The sequence below is a fragment of the Vidua macroura genome, chromosome 7 (assembly GCF_024509145.1).
Source record: "Vidua macroura isolate BioBank_ID:100142 chromosome 7, ASM2450914v1, whole genome shotgun sequence".
Taxonomy (NCBI): Eukaryota; Metazoa; Chordata; class Aves; order Passeriformes; family Viduidae; genus Vidua; species Vidua macroura.
The window spans coordinates 18,475,144-18,489,153 of NC_071577.1; the positions used below are offsets into that span (position 1 = coordinate 18,475,144).

Sequence of the window (14,010 nt, forward strand, 5' to 3'; positions counted from 1 at the left end):
AATTTTCCAATACTGAAGTATTTTATAATGAAACATAACTGATGCTGGAGTATGGAAGGAATTAGATACTGTTTAAAACTAGTGGCTGGTTCTCCAAACCTGAAGAATGGACCAATAACATGTGAAAAGGGGAATCTCCAGGGATGGAATATTGACCAAAGTAGGAAGTCCTCAACAAATGAAAGCATAGCAAACTGAAATGTTATTAATCACTACTTCTGGTGTTGGGTTTTTTGTTTGTTTGTTTGTTTGTTTTCTTAAGCAATATCGTTATTTGCAAAGTGTAATATTTTAAGTATAGTTCCGTAAAAAATACTGTGGGTTCTTTTCCAATTTAGTTATCCTTATTCTGATTATTGATAAAAAATTAGTTCATGTTACTTTTCTATTTCCAACGTCTTCTCTGGAGATTTGAAACCAAAAGTGTCACGGGTATATTTTGCCACCTCTTCATTTGTGTGAATCATCCCACCAGATCTTGCTGACAAAATGGGCTGACATAAGTAAATGCCATTTTACTTTTTACATTTAAAAAGAGATCCCTGTGCAGGTAGTGACAATTAATTAATAAAACTTTCAACTGGAAGGAAAAAAATTGTTATTAAATATAATTTATAGCTGTAAAACTTGGAGCACAAGAACCCTGCCTCTGACCAGTTGCATGAGATTTCATGAACCAGTATTTAATAGTATAAAATATGATTAGCAAGTTATAAGTGTACCAGGAATATAAGACTAACTCTGTGTGCTTAAATCTTTTTCTTTCTGGGATGTGAACATTGCCCTGCCTTGCAGAAATGGCCATCTGCACCCTAAAGAATTAACAATGTCCTTGGACTGTAGCAACCATGGGAGTGATATCAGCTAGCTCTAGTTGCCATCTGAATCAGCTGGGAGCTCTCCTGGACATGCCAGGTAAAAGATGGAAGAATCAGACAATGACCTGGCAGTAGGAAGACTTAAACTTCTTTAGGACATTGAAATCCTTAAGAAAGGATCAAATCCAATTAGGCTATAAATACGGATTTGAGTGGTGAAAGAAAACATATGCTCCAAATTTAGATCCTTTTCCCTGAATGAAGAGTTGGGAAGAGGTCTGTAGTATGAAAAACTACTTAGATCTGGCAGTTCAACTGCTGGGATGTGTAGGGTGGCAGCCACAGAGCCAGAACATCCTTGCAGCAACCAGCCTATGGTAGTCACATGGTAACAGGCTGCTGCACCATAGTCTGACAGTTTCTACACGTCTGGTGTGGAAGAAGTCATCTCATGACTTACATTAGTCAGGCAAGCTTGCTGGAACATTATTGGGAAAGGACCTGACACCTGAGCATCCTCAAGCAGTTTGTGATTAGAAATGCCCCATAAATATGTGGCAAAACTTTGTTGATATGTGTTTGAATGTATATGTGCTTCTGGATTTACACATAGAAAAATATATGCTGAATGCATTGTGTTATATTTCAGGCAGATATGTTGCAAGTTAAATTACAGTGACAGGGAAATTGACCCCAGATCTGATTAGCATAGAACTGAAGATGCACACTAAATCATCCTATTTTCTTTATTTTAAGAGTTGACTGGAAACAAGACTGGAATTATTTAAACTGGTATCCTTCATTGTGGTCAGTAGAAAAATAAGTCCAGGATTTGTGTGTATAAAATGCTAGTTGTTCTTTTTAACTGTCTAATAGTAAATGGGTCTACAAACCTTATCCTTAGAAACACAGGTTATCTTCTTGGAGTCAGTGGTTTTTTGTGTGAGGAAGACCGGAGTACTTGAACTGATATTCAACAGCAGTAAAGGAAAAAGGCTTTTCCTCTCCTTTACCTGTATTGAAGAAGCAATTTTTATTTCATATTGGAGACAGATATGTCCAACTACATCAGTGCCACATCTCTATGTAATTGTAAGCCTGTTAGAATTCAAAGTGTATTGTTTCCCTTTGTTGCCCTCCATGATCTTTGCATCATGCTGAAATGTTGTCTCTGATTGTTACTGAGTTGATACAGATCAGAAAGTATGGCAAATTTACAGGACCAACACTGGAATCAGACCTGCTGAACTACTTTGGTCCACAAGAGGCACACCAGATTTGTGTATGGGAATAGAGAGACATCAAACTGCCTTGAGACATATGACTGAGGAGACATGTCTAACTTCCATTCTGCTCCCAATCTGTTTGACAAGTGAAGCAGTGGGGCAAAATTGATGATCACAAGGTGTGCTTTCCTCTGGAACTCTGACTAATACATCCTAACTGGTAGGCACAGGACCAAGTGAAGCATGGCAGCCTATGCTGGGCTTCAGGAATCCATTCTCCAGGCAGCAACTCAAAATTAACTGTTTGCTGTGCTGTGTGTATTCTTACACGTTCATGTGTTGTTAGCACTGGTTTTGAAGTCTAGGAGGTGACACGAGTCTCACATTGACAGTGTGGGAAAAATAAATGTGGATTTGGGAGTTGAAAAAAATACATAAATAACATGAAAGGGAGGGACATATCAAATAAGTATCAGTGCTAAAAGCAGTTCTTGCTGTATCAATGTGTGTATAACAATAACAGACATGATTCTCATTTTGTTTGAAAATATGCTTTTTTTTTTTGTAATGGCTACAAAAAAAATTTATAACAACATGGGGACAAATCCAATCTCACTGCTGACTTGTATTTCTCCATTGGTCTGTCATTTTCAGTCATCTTGTCTTGGAAAGTGAGCTCTTGAGGTAAAGATCCATGTGTTTTATAGCATCCATCACAGTGTGTTCAAGTTCATGGTCACATTTCTGCTAATATATAATAAATAAATTTAAAATCTGTTAATAGACAATATTCAAGTGGATGCTTAAACCTGAATAGTAGTCACACCAAAAAATCACGTAAAGAAGGTGCATAGGAGATTAGTCTGACAGCCTCATTGTCCTTTAGGCAGATCTTGTACACGATAGCTGTTGGGATTATTTTCATATCAAAGATGAGCCCATTGTATAACTAGTACAAGTTTGTAATGTGATATTGTAGAAAATGACATTAACAGAATTTTGGATGGCAGATGCAAAGGCTTTCAAAGAGCTGTGTTGATGGAAATTACCAGAAAAGGTTAAAACCCAAACAGTAATGATGTCTGGTAATAACTCATTTCACCAATCATGTAATTGGAATGAATGGGCAAAATAAGTCAGGATAGAGGATGGCAGGAGATGACCATAAATGACAATGCAAAATAATTTTTCTGTGGTAGATGGTGTTTGCCTAGGAGGGGTGGGGGAAAAAAAAAGGCTTAGCAGTTAAAAATAGTAATTGTATCTCTTAAAACAGCAGATACCTCTTTATCTAATGTACGTCATACAGAGCCACTGACCTCTGATGACTGAATTTCAATTTAAATATCTCTAAAATTATTGCAAAATGTAGTATTATATATAATAATTATATTATGTAGTAGTAGTAATTATATAATAAGTATATATATGTATATATATACTTATTATATATACTATATATATTATATATATAATTATATATTTTATATATATAAGTATATATAATAAGTAGTAATTATATATATAATATAATTATATTATGTAGTAGTATATATAACAAAATAATTATTTTGTTATTTAGAGCTGATCAGCTAATCCCAAGGTATTTGCAAGGCTTTTGCCAGCCAGGCTGTGAATCTCACTTGATAAAAAGTAGTGTCACTTCTTGTAGCTGCTCTCCTGTAGGCTGAAAGATTTAACATCTGGACAACACTGGCAGAACTTTCTCTGATTTTGAGATGATAACATATATGTATCTGTACTTCTGTAAAATTCTGTAAGCAGATTTCCCTTCCCTTTCTTCTCCCTGTGCTAATGGGTCAAGTTTTGAATAGACATTTGCATTACCCAAATTTAAAGATTCAGAATTGAAATATCTTACAGCCAAAAGAGGCTATTAAAGACCCCAACTGAAGTTTTCTGTCTGTTCACTACAATAATTAGTCAAATACTATATTCAAGTACTCATAAATGAGGGAATCTGGATTTGGACTGGGTATTAACTCTGTGGCTTGAAAGGACAGTGCTGGTGCTGTTGTCCTCTTGTACTCTTAAACATCTGTTGTATTTCAGCTGGCTGGTGAGTAAAGTACTCTGCGTACATATGTAGGAGCAAGAGTCATCTGTGAACCAGTAAGGACCAACTGGGCAGAAGCTGTTGGATTTTTAGGGAAAATGGAACATATTAATCCCTGTCTTTCATGGCCTAAACCTTAATTCCAGAATAACCTTTCAAACTATTTTCAAGATTAATTATGCTTTGGCATCCTTAAGACTAGTGTCATTGAAAATAATCTTCTCCCAGAGCTCATACTGTGCTGATTGTGATTCTGATAGAACATTTATGTATTTACATAATAAATCTATTTGAAGAAATTTTTCGATTTTTCAAAAATCAGTACAATTCATTTTCATCCTCTGTTTGAAGTCTTAAAATTAAATCGCTGATTAACCTTTTATCACCTAAATATATTGAATGATTGTCATGTTTGCTAAAAATAGAATTTATGGTTCTGAATGGTCTAATTTGACAATCTTAAACCAGTGTTTTGATTGCATTTCTTAGTATTTTTTGTCATGTCTTTCCCTTTTAGGACTCGGTTTGCTCTGTCTTCACAGATGTTAGAAACAGACAAGACCAGTAAGTGTATTCAGACTTCTCTCACCTTATTTCATAGGCTTTTGACAATGTGTTTGACTGTCTTCTTAGATCTCTGGAGAGACATCTGTGATTTGCCAAAAGTCTTGGTACATTTGAGTTATCTGTGCCCTGGGGCAGAAAGAAAAAGGTTTTGGATTCAACCATAAGTCTTCTAAGGAGATACTTTCAATGCTTTTAGTTAAGACATGTTTTAAAAATGTTTAAATGGATGACTTCATGCTTCATTTTATGGCATTCCTGGAATACTGTTACAAATACAATAAATGTTCATTTAATCATGAATACTATGCTAGTTGTCATTCGTGAGAGAGTGCAATAAAGTCCTCACAAGTTCTAAATGGCCTATTTTATATAGAATACAATATCCTTGAGCTATAGCAGTGATGTTCACATTAAACTCAAGGATTTAAGTTTTAAATTGAAGGGTCTTTCTCTTATTTCGCCATGCACATGACTTCCCGTAGAAGTTAATCTCTAAATGCACTGAGTATTCCTATTTTATAACATATTTTATAGGGAAGATAATTGCTCTTGTGCTGCTCTTTGGTCCAATTCTGTTAAGTTTATTCTAGAAATCTGTCACCTATAAAAGTTAACAAGAATATCCACAATAGTTTTGCTGTGGTGGTTCTGCCTAAACATAGGAAGGGAGCCATGTATGGCCCATAGTTTATGCATACTCTCTGTGATATTTATAATTTAAAATAAGATACTTTTACATGTGTTCATCAAAATATGACTCCTCATCACAGTCTTCTAAGCTAAGCCTGTAATATACGTGATTATGGTGATTTTAAAGCGAAACATAATGTGAGAAAAGAGCATGATAAACTCAAATCATCTTACTCTTTATGGCTGTAGTAAATATCATACCTTAGGCTAGACTGAAAACATTTTGAGTTTCACATGCAAAAGTCTATTTTGAAATGAGTCAGTCAACAGGCTTTTCCTTACTCATTACCATTTAGCCTAAAGATCTTAGGAATCTGGTTTTGTTTCATTTCAATTTATTTCTGAGAAAATCGTTGTCCTTATGTAGTACTAAAATAATAATTTCCCTTCCGTTTGTAACTGGGACAAAACGAAATTATCTACTAATTCTATAAAATCAGTTCTGTTCCTGGATTTTCCATTCTCTGTGTGATGCCTTGACCTGGAAATTATTATAACAGATACTCCTCAAAGATTCTCAGAAAGGAACAAAAAAAGATTGTTTATATTAAAATCAAGCAATCAGCTAGATAGTTTAGTTGTCTTTATTTGAGAACAGTAAATCTTTTTAGCAAGTGGAATAAACCAGTAAGAACAACTAGGAAGGCATTTAGGGAATTACACAAAGGGTGTGTGGTTTAGACCTTTTCTGGAACGCAGGCTGCAGTTTAGCTGTCGAGTCACTATCATTCTCCTCAAAGGTGAAATGATTTAGAGGCCTAGAGAAACTTAATTTTTCTTGATCACCATGTGCAACCTGGAATTTTAATGGCAGGCATAATTAATTCTTCTGATGTTAATCATCAGGGCTGGGCTCCACAATTATCAGCCTAGTGCAGCTGGGGCATGGTGCAGACATGAAAAATTAGGAAAATGAATCAGTAATAGGGTGGCAGATTTAATCTGCATCATGAAAACAAAGTTAAAAAGAGGGAGATCGAGAGAATTTCAGCTGAAGCTTTTGTGCCAATGAGCACTGACAGAACTGAAAAATGTTGCCGATGTCCAAAGTGATTGGTAATTACCAAGCCATTGAATTTTTTATTGTCAATTTATCATTGCGCCAGAGGTTAAATTTAACATCTTCTTCTAAAGCCATCACTCTAGGAGGAAGGCAAGCTTTGCATCACGTGGACCAGGAGTCAGTGAAAGGTTAATCAGGTATTCCTTTCGTTTGTGTGTGCTTCCAAATCAGTCTTTCCTTTTGTGTCCTTTATGCTGCATAATACCGTGGGGTATTTTCTAATTTATATCACCTGTACATTTCAGAAAAATATTAGATTGCATTCCTCAGCACAGCACCATCTGCCTCGCTGTGTATTTATAATGTTGCATTTTCATACTTCCCCAGGCAAATTTTACACACATTTCAGTATGTATATGGAAATGTTATCTATACAAAGAACTGTATGATACAAGGCAGGCATTTCCTAAACAAGGAAAAATATAATCTTACTATCTGAAAGAACTGCAGGAAATAAAAAAAAAATTCCAATATAATTTTTTTGCTATTTATTTATTTAATTATCAACTGTGTTATTTGGTTTGCATTTGATTTTTGCTTTGTTCTGAAGCCACGTTGCTTGAGAATGATCCAGTTTAAGATCAGGGAATGTTTGGAATGCTAAAAATGACTTTTGGACTGAAGGACTGTGAGGGGAAGGCTGTTTGTATTTTGCATCTTGTGTGATTCTGAGTACAGTTTTGGCATATAGCAAGTAAGAAATATTCTCAATTCATAAAGGAAGCTCATGTTTTTCCTTTGAATCTTTCTCCCTCAAGAATATTTAGTAAATGGTAGGGTCTCTTTTGATGCAAAAGCCCTAACAGACTGAGAAAAAGACAATATTGAAACATCCTTTTAGGAGAAATATGTGACAGAAATATACATTTATGTGTTAAGGGCTAAATTGAGCCCTGAAGTAAGTGAAAATGTGTTCAATAAAATAATAGGATTTCTGCTTCTCTGTTTATAGGATTTGGTCTGCCCTGAAAATTCCATATACATATTCTTATACTCCTTGCTATGTAGCTGTCTTTTAATACAATGTTAAATACAACTTCTGTCTACCTAAATTCTTACCTAAATTCTGCTCAGTAATCTCACTTCCGTTTTCTCTATTTTTTTTTTTTCATTGAGTGTTTATTATAGATTCCAGACTGTGCTCTGATTAAAGGAATTGTATGCATTTTCTATAAATTAAAAATGGAAATGGCCTTTAGGGGAGACTCAGTAGAGGAATCAATGCATGCATTAATTACTGCAATTCATTACCCAAATAAACACAAGACTCAGCCTTTTGCTGGATACAAATTTAGGGACATACGATGTTTACAAGAGACAAAGGCTTGTGATCCTGCTCATGTTAATCTACAGATCAAAGTATGTGAGCCCATTCCTAGTGGAGGCTCCTCTGGGGATACCATAGCTGGGATCAATCCCCCCATGCAGGCAGTGAATTATTGCTGCTGAATACAAAAGCTGTCACGTGACATCACTATTCCCTAACAACAGGGATACTTGCTCCAGATAGTGCTTTAAAAGAGCATATTTTCTTGATACCTCAATTTTCTATAATTAAACTCAAATAATAAAGCAATAGCTGTACAATGACCACTGATTCACTTCATTAACAAAAATATTCTGCAGTTCATAGCAATACTCAGTCATTTGGAAGAAAAACATGAAAATATAATCTTTAGCTTCCCAGAGGCTTTCTAGGATATAAACAGAGGGTTAGAAGATATATAACAATTAAAATTATACAGAAAAACCCAGTTATTTATTGAAAAGCTTTGCTATTCTTCTGAATTAGTATCCTTTCTTTTCCTTCAGAAGTGACTACAAGAATATTGGAATAATGCAATTTTTCCAACAGCATCTGGATGCATCTTCATAATATTTTATAGATGGAGAATAAATTACAGTATGAAGGCTTCTGTTCAAACCAGGACACAGAGCGTGATTTGAATCTTAGAGCATTTTGCCTGCCATTGTGGGTGCAGGTTCACCCCCAGTCTCAGCAGCTCACAGCAGAACACCAGCCTTTTCCTTCTTTCCTGTTGGAACACTCAGCTATTTTAATGGGATTCTGACCAAAACTGCAACTAATTAAGAATCAATTCAGGACCATTAGTAAGTGGGACCAAGGTAGCCAGTGTTGCATATTTCAAAAGAGTTCACTTTAATGAGAGGAGTTCTTGGACAGGGGAAGAAAAACCCCACAAGCAGATTAAAGATAGTGTAGGGACCTTCTCCAGTTAAACTAAAGAACTAATGCTACACAGGAAGATGCTGAACTTGTAGTCCTCTCTAATTGATCTACTTACTGTTCCTTAGGAAACTCAAAACAATAATGAATGCAGGTATTAAGTGTGCATTAGTAATTCAATAGCTATTTATAAACATTAGCAGTTGTTACATTTTACAGGCTTTCTTCATTGGAGAAACATATGTTATCTTTTTTTCAGACATATAAACCTTAGAACTGTCAAACCCTTTTTGCTTCTTTGGGCTTTGTACTTCTGAGACATCTGTTTATCTGCACTGCATTGCCTGCAGATGGGATTTTTAAATTTGTTAGAGGTGTTGGGATGCCATATTTTTGACAGCTGCAGTTTTGCTTTACCACATAGCAAAACTTTACTAAAAATGCAGGGCTTTGAGGGAATGATTTCATTGTCATTATTTCATTAGTTAAATCAATTTTTCCCCCTTATCTCTTGCTATTGTGAGTTATGTTAATGAACTGGTAGCATGTAAATGTAATCATTTTAGGAGAAATAGAAAAAGCAATATATGGCTGATTGATTTGAATTATTAGAGGGAATGCATGCAACTATATTGATATAATCTGATATTAAAGAATTAAAATCACTATACAGTAAATTGAAAGCACAAACCTGAATATATTATGTGGGAAGTCCTAAACCTCACACTGACCTCAGCTCATGAGAAACTGCTTGGGCACGGTTTCTGGTTCAAGACAAAATGAACAGAGAGACAAATCTGTGAGATTAAATCTGTGTGTTTAAGAAAATGTATGAAGAGCTGTTTATATTCCCAGCACAGGAACATGAATGGAGACCTAGTGCAACACCTTTGTAGTTGATACATATTTTAGATATTTTGTAAAGTTAATAAATTACACAGGGATTTCTAGGAACCGTCATTATTTTAAAATAAATTTGGCCACGGAGGAGAGAATGTGATAGAACATCTTCCCAGTATGCTTGTTTGAAATAGTATAATCTTGGCTATTTAATTTTTTGTTTTCTATTTTATTTTGTAATTTCTATTTCTAAACAAAGAGTGTGCAACATTCTCTTGCATTAAATATCAATAAGAACAATCAAAAAGAGGCAAATAAATTTTGGAGTATTTATCTTTGTAGAAAAAGTAGACCCTTGTTAGGAGCAGAAGGGTCTCCCTGTCACTGGCATCTACTTTAGTACCTTTTACAGGTACTCTTAATACAGAGACTGTACACCTTGGAAGTCCTGGTTTTAGAAGCTATATCTTTATAACCAAGCTTTTTTGGCTTCTGTCAGAAAGGAAGCAGGATTTGTGTTTGTAATGACAGGTAACAGTGTGAACAACAGAGGAAAATAACTTGGGGAGAGAGGAAAAAGGCTACTCTAAGGAGGCTGGAAATAGATCGGGACTATCTGTCAAACGTGCTGTTTAAAAAAAAAAATTGAATCTGACTTGGATATTGCATTATTAGTAACCTCAGATATATGTTGACATTTAACAGGGAAAATGACTGACAGATCAGCATCTGTGAACTCTTTTCTTTTAATAAAAGAAGCAAACAAGTAATTTCAGCTCTTTATATTCTGTGGGTTGTGTGCTAAGATCTAAGGATAAATATACAGAGTCCTCCCACACTCTGGTCAAAGCTTTTGGTTTTTACAAAATAAATTGAATGGAACAAAATGTCACTTGACTGTATAGAAGGATGTTTGGAATGGGGACAGGCCAGGAGAGATGTGACCAGTATTTCCATGCCAGTGGAGGTCAACAGACCCAGGCATCAACCTGCAGTCAAGCAAGCCTCAGAACAACTCCCACATACTACAAAAACTATTTCAGAGTACATGTGCAGCCACTCCACATCTCATGGGAAGAGACTTCTAGTGACCTGACCTGTGCCAAAACACACAAGCAATATCCTCCTTTTTTTTCTTAAGAGTTGATCTGAATATTTTTAAGTTTCTATTTTACCGTCAGTTAGAAAGTAAAACCTATTTGCTTGAGCTGAAAGAGGTCAAGCACTTTTATCACTTCCATCTTTTGGATTTTGTTTTTGCACACGTATAAGCTGTGAGGATCTCCTTTATGCTCACTTATGGTCAGCCTATTTAGCATAACAATGAAACTGCAGAACGATCAGTACTGCCAAGTTCAAGCCTCCTTCCCAGTTTATAGGTTATGTACTTTAGATTTTGGTTAAATGTGTGTTCTTTATCATTAACATCCTCAGTTTCTGACATCTTCCCTCTATGAAAGCAATGAACTTCAAATCATGGTGTGTTGGGGGTATATTGTATTTGGGTTTGTTGTTTGTTTTGTTTTGTGTGGTTTTTTAGATGTAGGAAATTATTGTATAATAATATCTCACAGGGGCTTGGTAAAAAGGATGATATGCTACTGAAGATCCTACATCAGGTAAGTAATGTGTCTTGTTCACCAATATTTCTGATACTATGGAAACTGAAGAAGTTTGAATTGCTGTTATTTTTTATTTTTACTTCTTGGCATGCATTTACTGTATACTTTCCCATGCAGTTTGCCAGTAACTTTTTGCATGACTGCCAGCAATATGGAGCGTCCAAGTGTACAATTACTTTTGCCTTCCTTTCTGAAATTCATGAAATGCATTTCACATCCTTGCAGGGAAGATCTTTCTATCTCTAATCAGGGATTGGAGGAGGTGAAATACAGTGGGAAGCACAGTTCTTTTCCTTCCTCTTGTCAGATATGTAGCATTGCTTTACTGGTTCTCCTCCAGGATGCATTCCCAGAGGAGAATTCCCCTGTCTCTGTTGCAGGAAGGGTGAATTGCTCCCTCAGGGATGAGGAAGCCAAGGGTGGTCAGAATAGAATCCAGGCAATGACTTCATTGACAGGGACAAGGCCTGCAGCACCTGAGCCAGGAAAGCACAGCAGGGAGTGACAGTAACAAGAGCTATTGATACAACAGTGATGACTGAGGCAAAAGGAAAGTAACAAGTCAAGCTGAAAGTCAGTCTCGGAAATTGAAGCAACAATTCAGGTGTAAGTCTAGGAAAAAGAACATACAGTGTACCTCAGGCAAGGAGTGGGTACCTAGACCTGAACTTAAATGAGCCTCCTGAACCTGTGGAAAGGGGTCTCGTGAAGGCCCTTGGTAAGGCAAATAAGGTCTCTTAATGCACTGGAAGCTGAGCCAGAGCTATGTTGTTTACAGTTCAGTCTGCATTTGCTCTGCTTCATCCAACAATTGAAATATTTCTTTCTTTGTCACCAAAATTTAACTTGCACTATGTCTCTGGACTTCCCAATTTGTCCTCTATTCCTCAGCTCTCCCTTTCTTCACTGATCTAAGACTTTTAATGCAAAGTGACAGCAAGAACAGTAAAACCTTGTTATAATGTCACTTGAGATTTGGATAGAAAATAACATTTATTTTAAAAATTCCATGACCCCGCAGCAATTTTGCTGTTGGTGCTGTGTACCTTGGCTACTTGGAACTTCATAGCCCCAGCAAAGATTTGTCAAGTTCTCAAACCAAGGAGTTGTTCCTCAAGAAAGACCAGAACATTTCTTCTGTTTGTTGAAGGAATGTTATTTACAACACACTGCTGAACCCACCTGATACTCTCCAATAGAAAGCATGTGTCCATGTACACTCAATATTATTTTTATAATTCATAGCCATATAGGGGCACAAAGAAAGAAAGATAGACAAGAAGTAGGTATGTTAACATTCATTTGAAATTATTGTTGCTGATAAAGCAGCCTGGTGGCTCTCCTTTGTTGGATAGCAGAGCAAGGTCACAGAGCACTGAGGAGAAAGAGAAAAGCAGTGATGTAAGAGTAAGGGTCATTATAGGCAAAGAACAACATTGTTAGGAATTGAACTGAGCAGTGGCAAGGACTGTGTATTAGCCCATGTATTGCTAGTGCTGACTCAGTGTTCAAAACAAGGCTTTGCATTTTTTATACAGACACCTCCAATAAAGTGTTTTTTTCAATACAATATATAACTAAGCAGATTTACATATGAGATAAACATACAACTTGACTTCAAAATGCCTAACTAGTTTTTAATTTGATAGTACTGTAGAAAAGAAACATCTTTGTTTTGTAAAAAAAACCAAACAAAACACAACCTAAAATTCTGTCATCTCCTCCCCAGGCCCCAACTCAGCACTAGCTTCCTGAGGAAATACAGTCAAGGACAGCCCAGCTTAATTCTATAACTTCTGTTCCAGTGGCACAGCAAACCTGGCTTTTTGGTTTTACGGTCTTCTTAGAAAAGAAAACTACATCCTTTAGATTTTTTTAAAATTAATGCTAGTTAATTAGCTAGCGTTGTGCCATCTCACTAACTGTCTTTTTTTTCCACTTAGGGAAAGTCTGCCTTACTTACAGCTGTTGAACCAGCTTAGCTCCCACTCCTACTGTAAATAAGAAGAATCAAGAAGTACATGAGGTACAGTGGGCTAGGAAATGTTGTAATGTACATCCTAAATGAGTTTCTCTAATTCTCTTGGGGAAAAAGCTTCCAAGATTAGATGTACTTGAGTACTTCAGAGATGAGGATTTGTTGTGTAATTGCAAAGCCTTTGGACCTCTCTCATGATTTGAAGGGTTTGGAAGTGTGGACAGTATGTACAAGACCAAACTACAAAGTTTTCCATTGAGAATTTCCTGTCAATAACCTTTGCAAGCCATTAATGTCAGGTGACTGGAGTAGTACATATAGGGAAATAGTAATGGCAGGTGAAGACTTGACCTTACAAGAGGCAGAGGGCTGTTAAGACAAATCATGCCATGCAACGCTGTGAGCAACTGATCACTGCTACTAGGAAGAGCATGAGGGAAACTGGCACGTGGGTTAAGCAAAGGCATTATAACTAGTCACTCATTTGAAACTCTGAATATCTGTAAACCTCATCTGTTTTGTGTTCATAATCAGTTCTTGGCACCAAGCCACACTGAATTAATTCATTCACCTATGGAAGCTTGTCTTGTCAAACTAATTTGCTAGGTTGGATTATGGAAAGCATAAAGTATTCAAATGGCAGTAATTTTGATCCCAACATAAAAACTGTGTAAATGAAATCCTTTTATTTTGATCAAACTGCATGGTCACTGCACCTGTTCTGAGCAAATGAAGTTCTATGGGATATGTGCAGAAATCTGTTTGTAAAAACCAGAAAGCACAACTAGAGACTGAAAACTGAATGCAGTGGCCATCTAAACTACACATGCCTTTTAGTGAGAATGAAATCTGTTTGTATGATTGATGCTTTAGGTTTGTTAACCTCCTTCAGGTAAAACATTTGCTTCAGGCAGAATTTCTGCAAAAACTTTTGGACTGAC

The 14,010-nt window shown here is 36.1% G+C and overlaps 1 long non-coding RNA gene across 1 annotated transcript in view; it reads left to right on the plus strand.

The window, feature by feature from the left end:
• LOC128810032 (uncharacterized) overlaps positions 1 to 14,010 on the plus strand; it is a 298,275-nt gene that overhangs the window by 89,375 nt on the left and 194,890 nt on the right. The window contains exon 4 of the long non-coding RNA XR_008437903.1: positions 4,639 to 4,685. This is a non-coding gene — a long non-coding RNA (uncharacterized LOC128810032). The remainder of the gene's footprint in view (positions 1 to 4,638; positions 4,686 to 14,010) is intronic.